Consider the following 24,168-nt stretch of genomic DNA (forward strand, 5'->3'; position numbering starts at 1 on the left):
ATTTGCACCTCCCACCCAAAGGGCAATGTATATTCTGTTCACTACTGATCTAAATTATGCCATGTACAGAAAACTGAGTAACTTATATCAATCCTGTCTTGGGCTTTTTGAATGTCTGTACTGAGCCTGTGTCTCAGTTAATGGAAACAGTAGAAACAAGAGGCCTCTCAGTATTCAGAAGACGGAATTATCAAAGTTTGAGTCAGCTGGTTTGGTGCTGGAAAAATTTAGCACTATTTCAAGAAACTGTTAAAACAAATGTTACATTAAAAGCCTTTGACAAAAAAAGAAGAAAAGAAGATGAGGGAGTAAAAGGCAAAAGAAAATGGTTAAGTTTTCAATAGTCCCTAAGAGACGTTTGGAAAAAAATGGATAACGTGCATAAAATAGTCAAGATCCTATTTGACCCATTGGCAACAGGACGACCTCACCCATGGTGTCCTTTCTAGATCATCAGAACAACTTTGGTTGTTACAAATACCATTAATAGCTTTAGGGTGCATTTGCAGAGTATATGTTGCCTGCTAGGACCTTAGAGGGGATCAAATGGTTTGCATTCACTTTAAGCTATAGGATAGAATAAGGGTTTTCAGAGGTAAAAGGCTCATGGTTTATCTATGAACCAACCTAGTCTGGATGGAATTTGATGGGGTGTGGTGAAAATCACAAAAATCTAATCTCTAATACTTTTATTTTGCTTCAAGGCAAATTGTTTGCAAAAACCTTCCTTTTGATTTTTGTTATCCAAATAATTCCAGCTTAAATTGGAACTCAGCTATTAATCTGATAATGACATGGCTGAGACACATTCTCTGCCGCTTGATCTCAAATGACTTACAAGGCTTTACTTTACCTCATTGTCTGCATTCCTTTCCAGCCAGGAGTTTTGTCAGTATTTAACACACACAAAAAAACCCTGAAATGTAAGTATTAAGATGATTACTATGTACCTGGAAATATCCTTTAATTTTAATTTTGTTTTATTTTATTTTTAGCTTCAAAGCTTTCCCAGGAATGAACACCTGTCTTTCATGGCATTACGAGAAATAGTCAGGTACCTCAGATGCTTTGTTGTGTCAAGTCCTCTAATAGGGACACTGTGAGTATAAGTCACATTTTAATTAATGATCAAAGCAAAGGACACCTGTAAACTTTTGGTTCAGTTTTTTTGGTTCTTTGATATCAGGTTTATCCATTAGAAAATGACTCCTTTGATGCATATCCTGCTGACACAAGGTATCTTTCATGCCTAGATGCCATGGTGACTTGAGCTTTACAAATGTCTAAACAGAACAGAATGAATAGAATGAGTTGGGGGGGGCGGTTCTCCCCCTTCATAGATATCAATTTGCATCTTATCTCTAAAAGCAACAAAACTAGCTGTCCTGTATAGTCTGTTGCTTTAGTGGGGCTTGTATCCATCTGAATCTTCAGCTTGTGGTTAAAGATCTCTTGGGGGAGAGGGGGACGGGATGGGCGGGGATGTTTCTGGGTCTGATTCTGGGACTGAGAGAAGGTTCAGTCCCAAAATCAGACATAAATATAAATAGTGCCCCCTCCCTCCTACCCCCACCTCCATGAACCTGCAAAAGGAACCAGTGATTGGCAGGCAGGTTGGGAAAATGCTAGTCTCTGAATTCCTTCATCTCCCACACAAAACATGTGGAAAATCCTGACCCAAGTCAACATTAATTTCCAGTGGGAACAAGCAAAAAGCTATCTTCCCCCAGATAGAAAGTAAAACACCAGTGCAGGTGTGTTCAAGTCACTGCAGTCTCTCAGGGGTTGTCCAGTAGAATCCTATACTATTGGACCATTACACCACAGTGCCATAGACTTGCCATATGTGGACTCTCTATGTGATTAGGCCATGCTAACCCTTTAAGGGAGAGTAAGATTTTGCCATAATTCATCAACAGGACTTTGCTTTATTTAAGTTGATTCTGAAATCCAAATATTTGGGAGGGTATGTCATTATTGAAGGATTAATTTAAAAGATGGCAAGCCTGATTGTCAATTACACTACAGTTTCTAAAGCATTCTGTCAGTGAAAAGAAATGTTAGAATAACAGAGAAATCAGGATGACATATTTCTATATACCAGTTTACTCTAGTAGTAATCTGAATGAAATCAGTGAAACTACTCAGAGAATAAAATTCTTATTATAACAAGCAAAGCTTGCCCTGAGTACATGCAATTGAGCACTGCATAAATTTAAGTATCGAACTTTAGAGGCTTCAGTTCAGAGGTGCCTACATTTGAATGATCTGTTCACGGGGTAGAAGACAACAGTGGTTGTGAGCGTGCAACATGGGTATATTCCAGTTAAGGACAAGAAGTGAAGAAAAATATTGTATCCAAATGAAACTGCAAACAGCATAGAAAAGGAGAATATGTCTAAAGAATAGGAATTATTCCATTTTAAAACAAGTAAGTCTACAGGATTTCTGTTTGCTTCATTATCTACAGCTGGCATATCACCTTCTTCTTTATGTAGACATTCAAAGTAATTTGGTCCCAAATTCCTTTGAATGTCCCAAAATTTGGGACATACTGTCTAGTAATTGGCAATTTTATTTCCTCTCATGTATGAAAACAAATTAAATATCCTCACCTAGAGAAAACCCTCATTAATTTGACAGTAAAAAGGTAAATGCATCTTCAAAAAATTAACTTCCAAAAAAACAAAGATAATCAAAAGAGATTCCTTTCAATAAAGGGTGGATACTGTATAAATTACTTAACCAAGAATTTGAAGAGATAAGTTGAAATATTATCAGATACTCAGGCACATATTATAAGATCAAATATAAAGTCTCAGATCAGATTAACATCATAAGAGAACTGGATCAGCCCTTATAGGATAAAACCTTGGATTCCTTAGACATCACCTGACTTGTTGGAGGTCAACCTTTCCCTGAAAGGGGAGAAAAAAGGAAATCCTGAAGATTACCTTCACCTGAAGACAAGAGGATTAGATCTGTGTGATTAAAGGGTGACAAATCTCTCTCCACGTCTCATGTTCGGGTGGCAAAAAATAAAACCAAAGTAGCCAGTTTTCACTCTTTACAGTTCCACATTCCTTTTTCATAACTCTAGCCATCCTTTTAAGCAATTTGTGGCCTTTGCAACTAGGATAACTCAGTTCCTTATAATCATTCATGGATTTTATCTTGTTAATGTAAGGATGTTAATGTTAATGTTGTATTCTTGTTAATGTAAGGAGATTGAATAATCCCCATTTTAAAGATGGAGAACTGAGAAAAAAGATCAAGTGGTTTTCCAAAGTTACACTGAAAGGCTGAGATGAAGCCATGAATTATGTCCCAGTAACCTATTCACTGGAACAAATCTTTACTCATGTTGCCCAAATCTGAATCATAGTGCCTGATATGATGCCAGATGATCCCATAATGTTTTGTAAAGTTATTTTCATAGGACTAACAAACAGCACTTTGAAGATATTACTTCTCTTGCTGGTCTCTGGCAGGATGGGCCTCATTCTTAGATATAGAAGTGATCAGGATCTTTTTCAGTGAAAATGTGTTCCTGTTGGTAACTCTGCTTCATCATAAATGCAGTTTTTCATGGTAACAAGATAGGTTTGGCAAAAGTTTTTTCAGGGTGTTTCATATCCATAATGGAATTAATGTCAAGAAATCCCTCTAAATCCTTAAATAGCCCATAGGATGGTTATGGAGGCACTCAACTAAAATTTGAGGGAGCAAAGGTTGGGTTCAAATCCTTATTGTGCTTCATACAGGAACAAAACTTGAACCTGGGTCTTCAGCACTCCATGTAAGAAGCCTAAACCCCAATCCATTACCTATTATGGGTAAGAGTCTTTCTCATTTCCCCTCCAGAAAAAATTTAAGACTTCATATTCATCATGAATAAAGCTAGGAAAAAAATTCTGAAATCTTGAAAATATTTTCTGCAGTGGGAAAACAGTTTCCCATCCAGCTCCGCTTAGATATTCCATTCATCATGTAGGATTTAATCCAGACCTTTAAGATATGGAATCTGATGGGCTTACTGAGACCACCATCTGCTACAGAGAGAATGACAATAACAACCTTTCCATCCAGAGGAAGGAATGTCTTGTGGTTAAGACACTAGACTAACACTTTGAGATCACGGTTCAGTTCCTGGCTCTGTTACACACTCCGTGCTTGACCCTGGATGACATTATTTCCCCATCTGTAACATTTATATATTAGCACTACCTCCGTGTCTTGTCTGTTACCCCTCCAAGGTCAGCAGGGCAGGACTTCTCTTTTACTGTGTTTGTTTACTACTTGGCACATGCCTGGGTTCCACTCTTAGTTGGTGCTTTTCAGTGCCACTGTAATACAATGAGTAAAGAACACAAATGATGAGCCTGGTCTGTGAATGAACATCAGCATTTTAGATCCCAGATGGATGAATTTTTGTTATTCCTTTGGGGCTTATTGTTTTAATACAGCATTCACTGTTTTTACTTTGGAGGTGGGAGTGTTCTGATTTTTAATGAGAGCCAGTGCTGACTCCCTGGTGAAGGAACACAGAACTAGCAGACATGCACTTTCTCAGCCAAGTCTCTGATACGGAAAGAGGAGTTGTTAATTGAAGCTAAGTGATTTAGCAAAACACTAATATCCTCAAAGGACTCATATTTGGCCTCACTGGTTTAGCTCTGACTAGCAATACAGTTAACCCTGGAAAAGGAGAAATTAGTATCCTGCTGAAAGTTGTAAGAATGTAGAGTCAGTATATGCCACTGCACTGATTAAATCATTTTGGGCTGGAGATTTAACTCCTGCAAAGAGCTTAACTTGCTTCTCAAATTTTGTTCACAAGACAAAATTCTGGTGTATCCTGCTGGAGATCTCAACTAAACTTTTTCAGCTTGAGAGCTGAACATTAGTCTGCCTCTGAAATTATACATTTAGGGAAGATTCCCTGACAGCAGTTTGCAATCCTCAGAAAATTATTCACCATACTTTTGTACCCTCACTCTACCTGTCATGGTGTCAGCACCCTGGTGGGAAACGAGCTGACAAAATATTCATTGCAAATGTGTTACTAACAACAGAAGCTTAAACTAACAAGACTTCACTAGGAATCACAGGTGCTCAGTACCTCACAAGTTAAGGTTTACGTTCTGTACTTCCATTACTCTGGATAATGAGCTCTGGGAAGGATTAATGCCTCCAGTTTCACAGGCTAGGAAAACTACACATTTTTCAAAAGAATGGCTAAAAGTCATGGTTATATGCCTCAATTAAAGGTCTGTTTACAGCAATGGCAGCTTCTCAGATATGTCTAGGGGCCATGGTCACCAAGACCATCAAGAATGGCCGTACAGTTCTAAAGCTAAGCAAATTAAACCTGGTTATAAGTATTCACCTTGTTCTCATAGACAGTCTGAAAAATGTAAAACAACTTAAACTGTAAGCAGAGAGTATTTTCGTGCAGAAAAGACCTCCTCTGCATTCCCCTGTATCCAAACTATAACAAATTCCTAAGATTCTCTTGGAAGGGAGTGTTATACTATCAGTAGGTAATGACGTTTGGCCTGTTCACTGTCCCAAAGGTGTTTACTATAGCTTGTTTCCTATAAAGTTTCTGCTGCTGCCTTTACATTAGAAATACCACTATGAAGTTGAAGCTGTGAAGTGTGTCCAGACTACCGGGTCCTGATACAGTACTCAGGATGCACATTTAAGTGTTGGTCAGTTAGTGGGGAAGTGATTTTTTCTAGGCTTGGCAAAGTTCAATTTTTATTTTTTAATAATCTTGATGGCTAAAATTGTTGTTTACATGTAACCGTTTATTTTGATTTTTATTGATTTAAATTGTCAGGATTTTACAAAATTAGGGCCATGGGGGGCACCTGTGAATGAACACCTCTTCCTGCACCTGTGAATGAGCAGCTAATTGCTTAATAGATGAGTCATTAGGCCATCCAATGTTTTCCTCTTTAACCCCTCCACCCTCCATCTCTCTTTCTGCACTGCCAAGTAACAGGGTTAAGAGTTCACTGTTACAATCCCCTTTCTATAAATTTAGATTATTACTAATGGAAATATTTTTCCACCAGCCTGTGAGTGTGAGGTGATATCATCATTTATTGATGTTTATCGAATAAATTGAATCCAGCCAAGCCTAATCTTATCTCACAAATCTTAGCATGTCTTTGAAGTAAGTACATAATATAGAGAGATAGATACCATGCCAGAGATATTATGTACATGTATATATCTATATATCATACCAGAGATATTATATTATATGTGTATATATTAGGGCTGTGTGAAATTTCAACAGGTGTGTTGTTTCAAAGCTGTTTCAACTCATTTTGAGCTTGAAACAGTGAAATTGAAAGGAACGAAAGGCTTCAAAAAAGCTTCGAAACTAAATGAGGGCACTAAACAGAAACTAAGGAGAGGGAGGGGGGAGAGTGAGGAAGAACTGCTCTGGTAGTGACATATATCTCCTGGTTCGATTCCCCAGCTCCCTGGTCTTTCTCTCAGCTCTTCCCAGGGGATGCAGGCCCCCCAGATAATGTGGGATGACAGCAGGCTGTCGCTGCCACATGGGGATAGACTATTTAGACTATTTCCCCAGCCAGCAGCAGCAGCCTGCTGAAACCCTGCTGCAGATGAGGGGCCATGCTCCCCCAAAAAGAGCTGGAGGAAGCAATCAGAAAGCTGGGGAATGAACTGGGAACTCCAGCTGACACATGAAGGCACCCCAGCTCTGGGACAGCACATGGCAACTTGCCAAGCCATGCTGCACCCGCATGATGGTGCAGCTGCTGCAAAGGTGCCAGGTGGTGGAGGCGATCCCTGCTGTTCCCTGCTGCCCTGCACTGTGTGGGGGGCTCTGCCATGAGCCCTCACAGGCCCCAATCACCTCTGCCAGACCCAGTGAGTGATGGGCTTCTTTTTTTCAAACCTCTGCACTTGCCAGCTGTGGAGCATGTGGATGACAGCATGCTGCTGCTGCCAGCTGGAGCCAGCACCACCACCCATGGGGTGCAGCCCATGCCGAGTGCCAGGAAGATCCCAGGGCTGGCCCCAGCTGGCAGCAGTAGCCTGCTGTCATCCCACATGCAGATCCAGGGTTCTGCACCCCCCAGGAGGGCTGCGGGGCTGTGCCAGACTCCTGCTGGGGGGAGCGGGGCCCCGGATCTGCATGTGGGATGACAGCAGGCTGCCACTGCTGGCAAGTGATATTAGTTTTGCTTTGAACAGTTTGAGGTGCAGTTTCACAAAAACTCTGCAGGCTTAAACTCAGCAGGCTTCATTGCCCTCAGAATGGGCTACCATCCCTGCCATTTTCATCTGAATCAGGCACGAAATGACAGTTATAGGCATTTTCATGATTCCCCATTATAGCCTGGGAGAGATATAAGCCAGAGCAGGAAGTCTGGCCCTGGAGACTGAACAAGGAAGAGCTCTGTGGTGAGATGCTCGTGACTGAGAAGTGGGCCATGAACGGGCTATGCCTGGAGGCTGGCTCAGCAAACTTCAGAGTGAGAAGCTCCTGGCTACAGACTACAGGAAAGGGCTCTGCTGATCCCTGGAATCTCCTAAAGAGGAGTTAAGATGCTGAACGCTTGCTGTTAGGGGGACATAACCCAGGGCAACGGGAGGTAGGGCTACTCCTACAGTAAGCTACTGTTGCTGTTTAATTTATTTTACAACCAGTGGGCTTGTTCCTTTGTTCCAATTTGAGCTGGTGGTTTGGTTTTGGAACTATTAGGGATTGGAGGACATCCTAGTAATACCTGAGGGCACACTGGTATCCTGAGCCCACCCGGGGTTAGTGGCCAGAACATGAAGTGAGCTGTGGCCTGAAAGTAGGCAGTAGCCAAAAAAGAGAGAAACAGATGCAGCCAAAGTAGGCTCAGTGCCAAGAACAGGGTGGAGGCAGGGCCAGGAACTCAGACAGACTTTGCTGAAGTAGGCTCAGGGCTCAGAGCAAATTGAGAACAGGGCCAGGGGCCCAAGAAGGACTAATTCCACAGCCAAGGTGCTCAGGATCTAAGGAGGAGAGACAGAAGCTGGGACCTAGAAACTCAGTCTGGTACAGTGGACTGGAGCTAGAGGGCTCAGCAAGAAAAAAGAGGTAAAACCTAAGAAAACCAAGACCCTAACACAGGAATGATTGGTGCCCTGGGGCACAGACAGGCTGAGAATGCCCACACAGTTTAAGGACAGGATTGCAACCGGTGGTGTCCAGGAGGGACCTGCTGGCTATTACACAGATTCTGAAAATATTTCCAAATTTTGCATGTTTGGTTTCTGTATCCAGTAAATCCTTGGTTGCATGTTTAATATTCATTCTTTGTAAATCTAGCCCTTATTTTCTGGAGGCATACATAGGCTGTGTAATCTGAGGTCTGTTGTAGGAAAATCTGTCATTGACTTGAGTCAACTTTAGAAGAAGCCCAAAATTATTCTATAGGAACATTACAAACACTGTGGCTTCCAATAATGGCACTACTCTTTATTCATTACTGTGGAGAATATGGAGGTAACCCCCAAAGATTTACTGTATTTATTGTTGCCACATTAAAAAAAGAAAAGAAAAAGCACACCAAAAATACACTGGGCAGAATTGTACGTCTCTTGCACATATAGGGAAAGAACTTGTAGCAATAAGTGCCTTCTTGTCTTTCATATAAGGCTGATACTTACTCAGCAATTCTTCACATAAGGAAATTGCAACTGAGTATCAACAATTAGAATGCGTCAAAGTGTTCAGGGGAAACAGCCACATGAAGTTGGAAATTATTTAAAACCATAAACTGGTAACAAATTTATACTTGGATTGTTGAACTATTTTTTATTTGTAGATGTCAATGTGATTAAATAAGAATTTTTATCGGTATTTCCATGTTACCATCTGGAGAAATTAAAGCACAGAGTGGTGAGGTAAATTACAACCATTCATTGGCAGACCCGAGAAGAGAACAAATGTCTATTGACTGGTGACCCAGTTCTCTAACCAGAGGATGACACTTCTGCTCTAATGCTAAAGAGTTGAATCAAAAATCCAGTATGAATAAATGGAGTGCCTGGATTTCAAGAAAGTAATCTTAAAGCATTTCTATTATTTCACTGTTGTGGTGTTCTTGATGTAAGATGGGTGGGTTTTTCTGTTGGCAAAGATTTATTTTGAACAAGTTTGAAAGTGAAGAGTTTCACTCTGGTTACAAACCAGAATATATTTCAGTGGCTTGGAACAGAATCCAATAGTCCCTCAGCATTATAGCCTAACACCAATGATATGATTTTGATTTTAAAAAAAACCGAAAACAAAAATGAAAATAATACTATGAATAAGCTAGCATTAAAATCATTTGATTGTGACATTTAAAAAATAAAACAAGACAGTCCAACAAAGCAGATTAATGTGTAAGAGGGTCACTGTTTAGAGCCAGCTGCTTTTCTACAACTACAGTGTAGTCTACATTTCAACAGTCCCTTTAGGATTACTCAGCCACAGCTATAGCCACAATTAACTTTGTGCCAGTGCTATGCAGCTGCAAAAGTGAGTGCACGGTACAGTCACTAGCTCTTCATAGGGAGCTTATATGTGTATATTTTGGATTTGTTAGTGTGGCCAGGATGAGTCAGGCAAAATATAAAGTCAAACTTTGTCCCACACAGCCAGCAGGGAACTCTCTTTGTTCCCACTACAGGAGCTGGAGAAACAGAGAGAACAGCATCAGTGCCTTGTAATGTCATTCTGCACATGAAGATTAGTGATCTAATTTGTCACTTGTGCAAGTAAAGCATATCTGAGACCTGGTCTGGAATCATGTCAGATACTATTCTACACTAGGCTGCAGTATGCTACACTATATGATCAGGACTCTTTAGAAAACAAATAGGCTGCATCCACACCTGCAGACACATGTGCTTGCATCCAGAGCCAGTCAGCCAGGTATAGTGCCACAGGCAAGAACCACCCCCTCTGGCAGTGGCATGTGGGAGCTAGAGTCTGGGACACCATCACCACCCACCTGCTAGCCCACATCTCTGAGTAGCGCACTGGGCTTCTCATCACCATCACCAGGCCACCTGCCCAGGTGACTCCATCCCGACCCACTGCCAGGACTGCAGTAGCACAGGCAATGTGGCCATGTTGAAAATGAGAGCAATTTTATTCCCCTTCCCTCTCCACAAAACTTCCCAAACACCAGCAGTGCATCATGCCCACAGTATCACACACAACATCCTTCACCACCCCAACACCATTCACCCAGCCCCTGCCATGCACAAACCCAACCTGACCCAGAAAGCAATTAAAATGATGTAGATGTCGCCCAGGGGAATGAGAGAGGGTTCCGAGGGGTTGGGGAAACTCAGGGAGAAGAGGCACAGGAAGGAGGGGCACAGGGGTTGGCTGCCCTGTAGCCCCCAACCCAGGCCTTGGGATTGGGTTGCACCACCCACATGCAGAGGCCACAGAGATGTGGCCCAGGGCTCAACTGCTCTGGGGAGTAGGGTGGGTACTCCTCCTGAGGGGAGCCACTGCAAATTGGCCCAGGCCTGGAAGAGGGGGAGGGAGGATCTGTGACACTTGATGGCCATAGTGGCAACCTGCTCTCAGCTGGGCCCTCTCCCTGGTGCTAGGGGTGCCAAGGGGGCCTGGTGGTTGAGGTAGGGATGGTGGAGTCTGGGGCACAGTAGCAGGAGCAGCTGGGGTGGGGATGGAAGCCATGAGCTGTTTGGTGACCCAGCACTCATGCACGAGAGCCATATCAATGGGGGCCCAGAGTTGGCACATCTCATCCAAGCTTTCCAGGACCAGCTGCCATTCCCCTCAATGTGGGTGACCAGGCACTCCAGGGCTGTCCTTCCTGCCTGCATCTCTACAAGACCATGGCATGGTTGCAGCGAAAGTGGTGAAACTCCTGCAGGACTTGATTGTGGAAGTCCTGAGCCTCCCAACAGTGTGCCTGATTCATCTGGAGTACCTCCTCCTGCCAGCTCTCCCACTGGGTGCACTGCTACCACCACAGGTGGTACATCTGGATGGCCCCTGGAGTCTGTGAGACTCAGTGGCCAACTCCTGGGCACAGGGAAGTGGCCTCTCCTTTGGCAGATGGGCTGTCTGGACAGCACAAATGGAGGGCCATCTTCAGCTACAGCAACATAGCATGGGTCAAGAACAGCCTTGCAAGGGTCCCCAGAGAGTAGCCTTTCTTGGGTACATGGCCAGGCAAACAGCAACCAAACTAGGGCCATGTGTGCCTGGACCCCTGACAAGGGCTGTAGCCATCCTGGGATCTGGCTGTCCTCTCCCAGTGTGTGTCCGGGTGGCCTGCTGCCCATGAACTTCACAGGGCCCTGCCTGGAGGGAACCTCCTGGGGACAAGCTTCACAGCTAGTCCAGGCTGAGCTTCTCCCTGTACCAGGGAAGATTGGTGTTCCAAGAGGCCTGGGTCCTCAGGCAGTGGCCCCAGTGCTGTGGAGCTGGAGACCGATGGGCTTATGGCCCCAGTGAAGCCTACACCTTCCCCATGCCCTCATGGCCAGGGCCAGCTCCATCCACCAAGAAGTGCTGGCAAGGTGGGGAAGTAGGCCTCAGCATGGATGACAAGTCAGGGTCAGGAGTGGAGGGAGGAAGGAAGGTGACAAGGATGGACTTGGGGCACAGGCTGGCCCTGAGGAGGAGTGATCCAAGAGATAAGGGAGGGGCAGGAAGGTGGTGGGGAGAAGCTCCTAGTTCCCTATGCCACGTGTAGGACTTACCAGGTCTTGGTGACAGGTGGCCAGCTTGGCCAGGAGAGCTTGGATCCTGGGCCCTGGGCTGCAGGTAGAGCTAAATCAGGGCTCTGGTAGGGATGAGGCCTGATGCCAAGGCCACTGGGGTTTGCCCCTGCCTAGGAAACACCCTGGGATGCTCCTCCCCACTCTTACTGCTGTCCTGTAGGAGCCAAGAGGCCTCTCATTCAGGGCTCCCCTCAGACGTGGCAATGGCACTGGCTGTGTCCTGTGGTGTCTGCCCTCACTGCTGTCACTCTTGACATGACTGGGCGATGGTGGGCCAGCAGGCCTGGGGAGGGCTCTGCCTCTGGGGACTCTGGCTGGGTCTCCATGTGGGCTGTCCCTGCCTCCACTCCTTTTCCATGAAGTAGTGGAGGGGCTCAGTAGCTGTGGGCTGTGGGCCCCAGGATGCAGGCTAGCTCTTCATAGTGGGGCATGGTGGTGTACCCTGCCCCTGAGTGCTGCTTCACATCACGGACAGCAGTAAATTGCCACCACAGTGCCTTGGCCTTCATGCAGCACTCTGGCCATGTCTTCCAGTGGCCCTGCTCTGCCATCTGGGCAACTATCACCCAGAAGATGTGCTCATTGTGGTGGCCTGCTTTTAACTGTTGAAGGACGCCCTCCTAGCCTCAAATGGCTAGATCCCCAATGCCAGCCCTGGGCAGGTTCCTCTGCCTGAGTCCTGCCACTTGCCTCACTAGCAGAGATCCTGGTGTTCTCTGTCTGAAAACTGCAAATTCTCTGATAAAAAAACGCTAATGCATTCATTAAAATTTCCAAAAGTTTCTGTTCTTCCATGATTAAAAGGAAACACCACTGTATGTTTCATATATATGTTTCATATGTTTCATATGAGACAGAGAGAGAGAGAGATCAGTTGGGAAGTGTTTTATTGATATATTTACAGTTTTCAATCAATTTAGAAGCCTACTAGTACCTCTATCATAATACATAATAAAATAAATTCTAAATATCTATGCACTTTGGTGTTTCCTTTTGGTTTCCTATCATAGAAAAATCAGACTTGCCAGAGCTCCCTTGCTAACCAGGATGTAGGGACAGCTGACCTTGCAGCCACAGCTTCTGCCAACAGGTCCAATCCAGTCTGGTGGCTGGGCACTCAGGTTGTGAGATGTGGGGGTGGATGTGGGGTTCAAAGCGAGGGTAGAAGGAGTGTGGAGGGGTGGGGTTCTTGGGTGGGTGAGTGTGTATATGGGGGATGTGGGTGTCGAGGGCCTTGGGGTTTTTGGATGGGTGTGTGGGGCTTGTGTACGGGGCTGCCACATGCCCTTGGGGTGCTCATGGCCCACTCCAGGCAGAGCACCCCAGTGGCTCGCAGTGCCGCCTGAGCCCTGGTGGCTATACATGGTGCACAGAGCTGGCTCAGCAGCTCACGCCTTTGGGCAGGACCAGGCTGGCTCCTGCCACCACCTGGGGCTCCTGGCACTGCAGGCAGGAGCTACGTGCTACCTAGCTAGCTGGCTTCTGCCACCGCATGCAGGCTGGAGCCAGCTGACCTGATAGCACATGGCTCCTGACTGCAGTGCTGAGAGCCCCAGCTAGCAGTAGGAGCCAGCCCAGTCCTGCCCGAATGTGTGCACTACCAGGCTGGGTGGGCTCCATGAGCCACATGTAGTCCCTGGGACTCAGACGGTGCCATGCACCAGGGGTCTGCAACAGACAATGAGCACCCTGAGAGCACACTGCTGACTGCTGCCACCAGCCATGGAGGCTGTGTATCACAGAGGGGGGCCCACCCCACACAGTCCCACCCATTCCCTACCCCCACACAAGCCATCAAGCCAGGCGGGCTCTATGGCAGCCTCTTAGGTTTCCTAACCATTTGCAAGTAGTTCTTGCAGGCAGAAAGCTGTTTGCAAAGGGGGAAATCCATGGTTTCCCCTTTAAAAGGGAAAATTAGCATTCTCCCACGTCCCTTGTTACTGGAATCACCCATGGTCCCTGCCATAACCTCTGGGTCCTCCTGACTCTGCTGCTGGCCTGGACAGACCTGGGTACCTCCAACTCTGGGACACAGATACAGCTGGGCCTCATGCCCTGGTCCTGCTGATGTGCTTGGGCCCAGGGCAGACCCTTGGTGCCAGGCAGGCTCTGGAGCAATCCACAACAGAGCTGGGTCCCAGCCAGCTCTAAACCACTGCTGCCAGCCTTGCCCCACTTTTATTTCCTCCAGTACACCAAGGTAGCATGCTGAAGCAGCAAGGGCATGTGGCAAGAAGATAAAAACTCTTGCCAGGTGCTAGAGGATCTCATTGGAGGACACAGCCTCCAGTTGCCTCTGGGCACACTCGTGGAGTGCACCCTGCACTGCTTTTCTCCAGCATGTTTTCTTTTGACACTGAGATTATTTGAGGGGGGAGGGGGTTTCATAGGATGCCTCCTGTGGTATCTCAAACAGCTTTGATACACAACAGACACGTGCTTGCTTGTGTGGACTCGGCCACAGTGAGCAAATGAAAAATGTCTGTATATTTGTTTTTGTGGCAATACCTGTCACTCTCCAAGAGGCTCCTACCTTACTGTGGTAGCGTGGACAAACAACCTAACAGTTTTGAGTTGGAATTTGATACATTTATGCATGAGATAATATGACATGGGTATCTGCAGTAGAAAGTGGCTGTACTTGATGATACGGGAGGTTCTTTCCAGACCAGTCTTCTCATTGCGCAGTCCAGTTTAGTCAGTGTCCCAACTTCCTGTCCATTTTTGCTCTTATGCAATACCTGTCTTCCTTATGAATTTTCCATATTCCTTGTACTCTTCCTCACTTATCAACCTAAAACAACTTGCCTGTGAATCTTTTCCCAAAGCCTGAACAATTCTATCTCAAACACTGGGAATAGTATTACTTAAGGCTCAATTAGATTTCTTTTGGAAAACACAAATTATCAAAGACCAATCTGCTATGCTGGATCATTGAATGTTGCCTCTGACAAAAAATGTCATATAACTTCATAAAACCAATAGCTTGAATTCTTGTGATAAATTCTCCTTCAAGTCAGGTTGGCTTTAAAGGAAGAAGTTTACTAACATGGTCCAAATAAGAGGCTAAAGATACCAAAGAAATAGTCTCCTTTGATACCCACAGAATGTTTTTTAACCTTAGTGATGGACAGGAGAATAAGAACACACGAAGGACCTGTCTCCGTGAAGGTAAGCACCACACTGAGCTGTATTTGCAGAATGACTAAGGGCAACATGTCCAGATGTGCTTTTTCTAAATCAAAGGTTAGGTATCTAAATAGGTTGCCTGATTTTTCTGAGGTGCTGAATACCAATGCATTCCACTGAAGGTCATCAAAGATCAGCTGCATATTTAGCTGAGAGATCTAAATGGCCCCACATTACAGGGGCACCTTCCCCAGCAAATTAAGTCAATTTCTTTCGCTGTCATATGACAGAATTACTTCTGACTTGTTTGTCAGCATTGATGTTAGCAGAGCCTGTTAATTCAACCAGTCTCTCCTGCACTATATTTTGAGTACCATAATATTCTATTATCTTTCTCTACAAATGCTTGGAAAATTGACAAAAATAAGGCAGGCCATAATAAATACTTCAAAATGTCCTAATTCTTCTTTCCTTTACCATAATGTATGATTGTGATTATTACTTCTCAGACTAGAAGGGAAAAGGATTAAGGATATGAAAGTGATACATAGAGATAATACTAGGAGGAGATCTGCTGACCTGCATTACAATCACAACTCACAATTTATAGTGGAGTCAACAGTCCATTTGGGCTCCATTTTTGTAAGGTACAGTATATACCTACCTGATGTAGGGTGCACTTAGCTCCCCAGGAGAACCTCACAGGTTCAGCTTCCCACTGCAAGATAAAGCCAAAAGAACTTGTCTCAAGCACCAATTTCTCTCATGCTTTACGAGAAAAAGTATTGAATGTGACTACAGATGGTAGAACTGAGCCAATGGTGACATTTTACCTACAAATGAGAGCTCAAGTGTTCTTCAAATGGACTAGTGACAGCCTTTCACTTTCAGGCATTTTAACTATTTTCCCCTCTGTGTCCGTCAAAGTATTCTTCCTTATTCTTCTCTTTAGCTTCAAGGCTTGGAGAATACTCGGGGGATTCACATAAGATTGCCACCAGTCTGCTGCTGTCATACATAAAATATGAGGTTTATGTGCATTCTGTACTTCATGTTCCAGTGTCTCAGCCTCCAGTTTTTTGATTTTGTATTCTCAAAGGATTCCAGGAAATGCTGTTATTGGTGTTCTCTCATATGAGGTCAAGTTTCTTCCATGTGCAATATTCAGTATAATGATTTTGCCTCATTTCCCATTAAAGTAAAAAAAATATAGACTTTAAAAATATAAGTATTTATCCTTTGAAGACTCTTAAAACAGCTAGTAATGGCCATAAATAAGTTGACAAACCACAATTATTTCTGGTCATGTCCCTACCTTTTTATGCAAATGAACACACATATAATGACTTCATATATGTTTATAGCTATGAAGAGGAATCTTACAAATATTATATGCAGTATTTAAATCACACAAATGTACAAGATACAATATTCCTGTGTGTACACTAAGAGCTGTTAGTCCTCTTCTCAAAGAATAGTAAAAACAGGTCATCAAGAAGTTTTACATGCCCAGTCTAAACAAAAAACAACAAAAACAAAACCCCTTGACAATAACAAAGTTCATGTCTCACTTATCTGCTATAACATCTCATCACCCATCTGTGTATCTGTTTATACTGCAAGTTCTCTAGGACAGAAACCTTGTTCACTTCTCATGTGTCCAATGCTCACCATAGTAGGCATATGTACCTTTATACTTTTTTGGCATGCTCTGTGTTATGCAGTATCATCTCTTATTTTGTGCTAAGTGCCTTCCTGGGAGACAGGGGGATGACACCCATTATTGCTCCCATTATCACCCAATGATAACCTTGAACTGTTAACACAGCATAGATAGCACTTATTAAGTTTCACTATGAGACTTTCTTTTCATAGAATGACTCTCCCTAATGCAGCTGGAGATCTCTCAACAGGCATGAGGTTAGCTTACATCAGGGCTGCATCACTTCTCAGTTTACTAACCATTGTTGCACTTGGCTAACATGATTCACTATTGTCGTATATTGCTTTATATAATCTAAGTCCTGCTGCTCTGATGACAGGGTGCGCAAGCTTTTTGCATTTGGCTTTGCTTTTGGGGGAAATGTTTTTGTTTTTATTAAAGAGAGGGGAGAATCTATTTAATACCTAAAAACATTTCCTGAACCTGAAATTTGATGATAGTTCTGGCCCTAGTATTGTTTATAATACTGTTTCTTGTCAGTGCAAGCTTCCCAAGTGGGGAAAAGTGAATATTTTCTTCTAATTCTTGCCAACGTGATGTTTAGTTCTTAACATTTTATTCTGCATTCCCCCAGTACCGTTAATATTGTGTTTTGCATATAATCATGTAAACAAAGTTGTCAATGTAGCATGGGGTGTTTTCATCCCTAGGTTATGTATTAAAGATGTTTGTTAGAGATCAGCCTCTTCCTTTTTATTACTGTGTGCAAACCAAACATTTGTTCACATGTTTCCCTGTTCAAGGCATGGATCTTATGGTTGAAACATATATGCTTGTTCCTATATATTTCAAATCATGACTGCTTCCCTAATATTCAATATGCAGAGACGTAAAGATTCATTCATAGATGCTAGGGTTGGAAGGGACCTCAACAGGTCATCAAGTCCAACCCCCTGCCTAGGCAAGAAAGAGTGCTGGGGTCAGATGATGGTAGCTGAGGTCAGCACCTCACCATTTGCAGAATTTCATGCAAGCTTGACCAGATTCTATCGTAGCTTGTAGTGTCACGCTGTATCAGTATGCTACTCAGGTGGCCCCCCTATAGTCCCTATTGGGGATCCCGTCACTCTCCTCCCAGGGTATATTCCTCCAGGCAATCCCTCACTTGGGTATATATCCCCCCAGGAGTACCTTCATAGAATCATAGAAAATTAGGGTTGGAAGAGACCTCACAAGGTCATCTTGCCCAACGCCTTGCTCAAAACAGGACCACCCCCAACTAGATCATCCCAGTCAAGCTTTGTCTATCCAGGTCTTGAAAACCACCTTCCATTTTCCCAGATTGCTCTGGCTGGCCAGCAGAAAACTCTTCTTCACCTTCCTCCAGCAGGCTGGCTAGTTACCAAGAGTCCCTTCCTGCCTGCTGGTCCTCCCTTTTATTCTTCTCCCTCCACACCTGGCATTGGCTTCAAAGATAGCAAGCAGAGCTAGCCTGACCTCCAGGTTCTCTTTAACTCCTTCTTCATCAGGAGGCAGCCAATCTGCTGCATGACATGAATTCTATCATTTCTATTGGAAATAATGGCCCACATGCACTGTACAAAGATTTTTTACCAGCAGTAGGTACACACTGGAATTACATATCTGTTGTGTGCTGATTTTTAACCAGAAAGAAACTGGGATCACAAGTAAAATAAAGTGTTTAAGAATGAAAAGGAAAGTTAAAGGAAAGAAAATACAAATGAAAGGGAATAGAAAGAAAATAATGCAAATTCAAAAGAAAAATTAGCTCCTACAAGACTTATTCCCCATTGCTCACTCTGATGTCACTCGTGGCTTAGAACTGCATTACTAAACTTTATGCTTTCCAACCTTCCTTTCACAATGGGAACCCATCTCACACCCTTAAGCAGCTCCCCCCTCTGCCCAGTAATCTGAGAGAAGGAGACAGAAATGCTAGTGAAGTGCTGAGTTATCTGAAAACAAAATGTGGTGAGGTAGAGACCTTACATTCTGCCTCCCACTTCAAAGCAAAGCTCCTCATAGGAATCAAGCTGGATATCTTAAATTGTTTTTCACACAACAGATGAGAGGCATTCAACAACCCAGAGGATATAGGATAAATAAGACTCAAAGTGCTTTGCAAACTGTCTATAAAAATTATATTTAAGGAACGCTATGGTTTCAAAGTAAAACACTAAAATGTTAGTGGCCACTGATTTTAAAGTGACATCAAGCAGAGAGCCCCAAGTAGCACCTCCTGCTCAATGGAGTCTGAGAAAACAGTGGAACGGTGAGAGGAAGGGGAGGGAAGGTGCTCTGCTTAGGTACATGACCTGAGGAGGGAAGGGCTCCACAGTTGTAAAGCATCTCTTCATTGAGCCTTCCCCTCCTCCTGTTCTTCTTGAAAGCTGTTTTGACCCTTGCCAAGAGGAGGCTGATGAGAGGTCTCATGACTTTGTTGGGTCAGGAAGGGGTAAGGAAACAGGAACAAGCATGGCAGAAAGTATAGCCAAAAAAGCATCTCCCACCCCATCTTCCTCTTAGAGGAAAAGTAGAAAGAGAGTTTTCTGGTAAGAGCATAGATTGAGCCAGAAAAGTACTACTACTCTTTGACCAGAGGTGACAGGGTTTGGTCAGGGGCTGCTTGAACTTGATAAAACCTTCCATATAAAGCCCACAGTGCCTCGAAGACCCCCATGAAATGTTGATCAAAGCCAAGCACCCACAGGGTGCAAATAAGAAAGCAATGATCTTCCCCGCCCCCCAATACCTTCTGTTGGTCAAAGGGCATGAGTGTGAGTGATAAAACATCCACAGCAAATGAAGAAAGCTCAGGAACAATAGTGGACGACTGAAGATGCTCCCATGTAGACCTGGTCAGGGAGGATCATACCTCCTAGCATAGACGTCAATTGCAATGAAGTAGCTTTCCCTATGACCTCATAGTCTTTGCCAATAGCAATACTGCACAGCAGCAGAAGTGGAAGGGATGAAGTTGGGATCAGACAAATGAGACGGGAATTCCTGGGGTCATCCACTACTTCAAGCACGGGGGAAAAAGGGAAGAGATGGTGAAAAGCCCTTACCAACACTGGATATGAGCCCAGTAATGCACTCAGTAAACACAGCCTCTGCCTTATGATGTGTTATTTTAGCTGGGTTGCACCTCTAGGATTCTCTGGGCATGATTGCCTTGCCCTTTTGTGAATGGCCATCCCAAAAGACTAATGGTCCACCTGTTTGGCACTAGCTACTACCATGGATTTGCTGACCTCCTAATTTGAAGCATCCACCACCAGACAAGTGGAAAGGGCCAGGGGCATCCTGGAGGCAGAAGTCAAGGCAACATTCCAGGCAGCAAGCTGGAAAAGGCAAAAGGAAAAAAGAGAACCATGTCAAAAAGATGGTATAACATGGGTGCCTGAAACAGTGACCCAGGAAGTCTCTTCCAAACCTGTATTCCTATCCTAGGAATATAGGCTTCTAATATAGAGGCTTAGGCTTATCAGGAGATGGACATGTTCCCCCAGGCCATAGGGGTCAGACCCAAGAACTCTTGTAAGGTGGCACCAGTTAAGGAGACCAACAACAATAGGGTAGGGATTTGAACATATTCTTGAGCAGGAAATGATCTGTTCCAAAAAAAGGTGATAAGGAGTAGGCTCCTGAGATAGCTTGTTTCAGTGGCTACAGTGTATCATGAATGAGGCAAAGGAGTGAAGGGAGAGACAGGATGGCCTCATGATTAAATTGTATGAATGCTACTCTGGAGAGCTGGATTCTGTCCTTGCTTCTGCCATTGAGCTCACATGTGATGCTGGGAGAATTACTTAAACATTCCACGGTTAGGCACAAGCTGTGTTCCTCATTTTCTGGGGAAAAAATGTCTCATCCTCTAAGTTCCAGACAGGCTACTTTCTTCCTCCTCCATTGCTAGGGCACAAGCAGGGGTAGTATTGAGGGCACAGAGGGAACAGTATCCCTGATGTTATTTCTGAAGTGCGGTGCCAAGCAGTACCTAGCTGAACAGTGGAGCAAGTGCAGAGAACATCCTGCTCTGTCCCTGTAGCCCTAGGATTGAGCACGCCCAGCGTAGGTGATATCTTTAGGGAATTCAGATATCAAATGCTGGCATGACTCTGCTGAGCCCATACAAACTGAGATCTCAAGCTTATAAATTGGTCATATTTGGGTAGATTTTCACAAGTACAACAAAAGGCACATTCCTTGATACAAAAGCCTTGCCTGGCCAAATGTCCAATCCCTTTTCAATGGTATTATTGCTTCACAAGGACAAGTGTAAGGACCGTTTTGATGTGAGCAAACCACTCATATTAATGTGGGCAGCCATTCAAATCATGCAAATAGCACTAGTGTTTTGTGAAATCCCACTGATTTCAGTATTAAAAGCACAGGATTTGCATGCTAATTTCTGTTTGCTCTCCAGTAAGGCTGGTCACATTGTTAATCAGAAGTCCTTTCCTCCAATAACAGCTTTTAAATTGACACTGCATAGCTTCAGGGCTGCTAACAGCACAAAACCTGCCTTTGGCAGTGGGGTGAGTGGCATCAGTGAGCTGCAGGGGTTAACACAGCCATTTCTTGCCATTTTGGCTGCAAAATACCCCTGACGTTCCATACCCAGGAATTTGATGGCAGGCCCCACCCCTGCTCACCCTGCCTCTGAATTCCTATTCCCTTCAGGATCTCCATGGGCTAGATGACACAGCTTCACCAGCTGTATGTTTGAAACCCCTGGTCTAGAAGAATTAACCATTTACCTTGCATGTCAACCAAATTTCTGCTTGACAGACAAGCCCACTATGTGCAGCTTAGATTGTATCATTATCCCAATTTTAAACATGAATAACTAATACACAGAGAAGTTAAAAGACTTACCCAGGGTCCTACACTACACGTGACATCGATAGGAATAGAAACCACAGATGAAATGAGAATTTTTCCCTTGCATTCAGCAGGAATAGGATTCCATCTCATGTCCCCTCACTCCTTCTCCAGAGACCCATCCTTGGAACTTGACTTGTTTTTTCCCTCCATGCTTTTTCCAGAATGAAATGCAGACTTTTTAACAACTTACAACAACACTACCTGGTATTTCTGAGTTTAGGACAGGCAGGAATAAATAATGGTACATTCATGTGAAATTGCAAAGGCTATATAGGGAGAATATAAATACTTAAATTGAAATTTGGGCAGCTTACCACATTTAGCACCTTTCTACCTTCATGAAGAAGTTTCCCTGCATTTAATGCTAGTCTGACAACTCTGAATCAAAGAAACTAATTAAATTATTAAGGAAATATAAAACAGAGCATTAAAACTACATTTTCCTGAGTTTCCTTTTATAGTAAGGCAAACCTGCCATACTTTCAATCCATGCAAATGTTTTTGTTGGGTTTAGAGAAATAATATTCTTCTTTTTATGGAATTTGAATGAGGTTCTGAAAGAAATGCCCTACGCTGAGGACGTCCATGTGGTAGGTTACTTTGGCAGAGAACCAGAAGGTCTCTCTGGTTTGATCTCTGACTCCTCCTGAGCCTATTAAATAACTGTTAAATTCTATTCCTAGAGTAGTTAAACTTCTGCACTGGGTAAGGAGCTACTTCTCACAACATAGGAAAAAAAAATAAAATGTGATAGGCAAGTACAGAAATACCAGTGTCTCCATACTTGGTATCTGTGGGTACTAAGAAAATACTTGGCAAAAACCTGGTGACCAAATGCACCTTACACCTCAAAATTGTAGCTCATATATCTGTTATGTGAAAAAAGGAACTCAACCTGAAACATCTTGCCAAGATTGTTGTAAGCAGGATCTCAGCTTGATGACTGCACAAACTAGTCTTAAAAAGTAATAGTAAGGTGCTACCCCTAGCCCACACAGGTTCCTTTGATCCACGGTGCTGCTGCCAGGGGACCACCTTAAGTGGTTAGATGAAGATTCTGCTAGTGTGCAAGAATTCATGAAAAATGTAGAACTAGAATATTCTTCTTTATGCAGGATACTCCCAGCCCAGGGAAAAGGAAATGTTGGGGATGAGGCTAAGCTCTGCCAGTCTCCAAACTGCTTAACAGTACATTGCAGGTCATTGCTATTCAGCATATCCTAGACTAGTCCTGAGGACTGTAGGATGGGCAAAAGAGACTTAAAACTGTCTTTCTCCCCCTTCAGATCTAATGCCATATATAGATCACTTGACAAAGGCCTTAGACAGCTGCTTTTGAGTTTCCTAAGCTTGAAAAGAAAACACCGGAAAGACATAAACTGCTGTTTAGTGTCTCTGAGAGGAGTAGCTTGCTAGAAGCTCTCTCCTGCAGCCGAAGAAGATGTCACAGGGCACTCTAGACATTATGGATGTGTCCAGATGAGCCTCTCACCTTGTCTCAAAGCAGTTTGAAATGTAGTAAGAGGCACGCTGGGAACAAAAAAAAATTCCCCACACTGCATATTTGCAGTGCAGGCTCAAAATTTGACACCTAGATATCCAGCTATCAAAAGAAAACCCCTAGAAAAAAGCAGGGCAGGGCACAGTCCTGGACCATGCCCTGAGGCAACCAGAGGCTTGGGTCCTCCAAAGAGATGCTCTGGTAGCTGGCCAGAGCGTGTCTATGCCTGCCCCTTTCCCCGATGCTCCATCATGTTGCCTGCCCATGCAAGGCAAATAGCAATGCAGGCTGCAGCGTCCTGGACCTGGGCTCCATTCCAGGAAAGTAGGAGATGTGGGGGCCAGAGGGGGAGGGCTGTGAGGGTGTGGGGGACATTGGGAGGGGACGCTCAGGAGAGGTGAGTCCCCTGCCTGCCCCCCGCAGGGCCCACATGTCCCCCCATACAGCCCACAGACTCCCCCTGACCCCATCCCCCACATAGCCCACAGCTCACCAGCAGCAGTCATCAGGGCACTCAGGACCTCTAGGCACAGTCCCCTCCACACGGCGCAGGGCAGTGCAGCTCCACCATGGACACCTGGCACTGCCTGTGCCATATTGCACTTTCGGGCAGCTTCAAGCCAATCAGGCTGTCATCCAGGGCCCCATGCCACCTGCAGAGACAGCCTGTTGCACTGGGCTGGGTCCTGCATGCACAGAAGCAGCCCAGCCTAATGGCGCACAGGGCCCATACACACAGGACCCGGCCCAGCATGACAGGAGGTCCCTGTGAGTGGCATGGGGCCCTGGGTAACAGTCTGAGTGGCCTGGAGCTACCCAAAAGCACACGGTGCCACGCAAAGCCAGGCCAGCTCGGCACAATGTGGCATAGGTAGTGCAGGGTGCTAGGCAGCTGGGGCCAAGCCGTGGAGCCCCACACCATGTGTGGGAGCTGTTCCAGGAAGCCCTGAGCACCCTGATGGCCACTGCTGCTGTGGTTGAGCTGTGGGCCATGTGGGGGGTCATGCAGCCCTTTGGGGGTCTGGGGCCCTTTGGGGGGCATATGGGCCCTGCAGGGGGGCTGGGGCCCTGTGGGGAGGCAGTCCACGTGTTGTGGGGAGGGCTGTGCCCTGTGAGGGGGCAGGGGACCCACCCCTCCTGAGCAGCTCCCCATACAGTTCTCCCACAACCCCCCCACACCTACCCACAC

The sequence above is a fragment of the Crocodylus porosus genome, unplaced genomic scaffold, assembly GCF_001723895.1.
Source record: "Crocodylus porosus isolate Cpor-Errol unplaced genomic scaffold, CroPor_comp1, whole genome shotgun sequence".
NCBI lineage: Eukaryota > Metazoa > Chordata > Crocodylia > Crocodylidae > Crocodylus > Crocodylus porosus.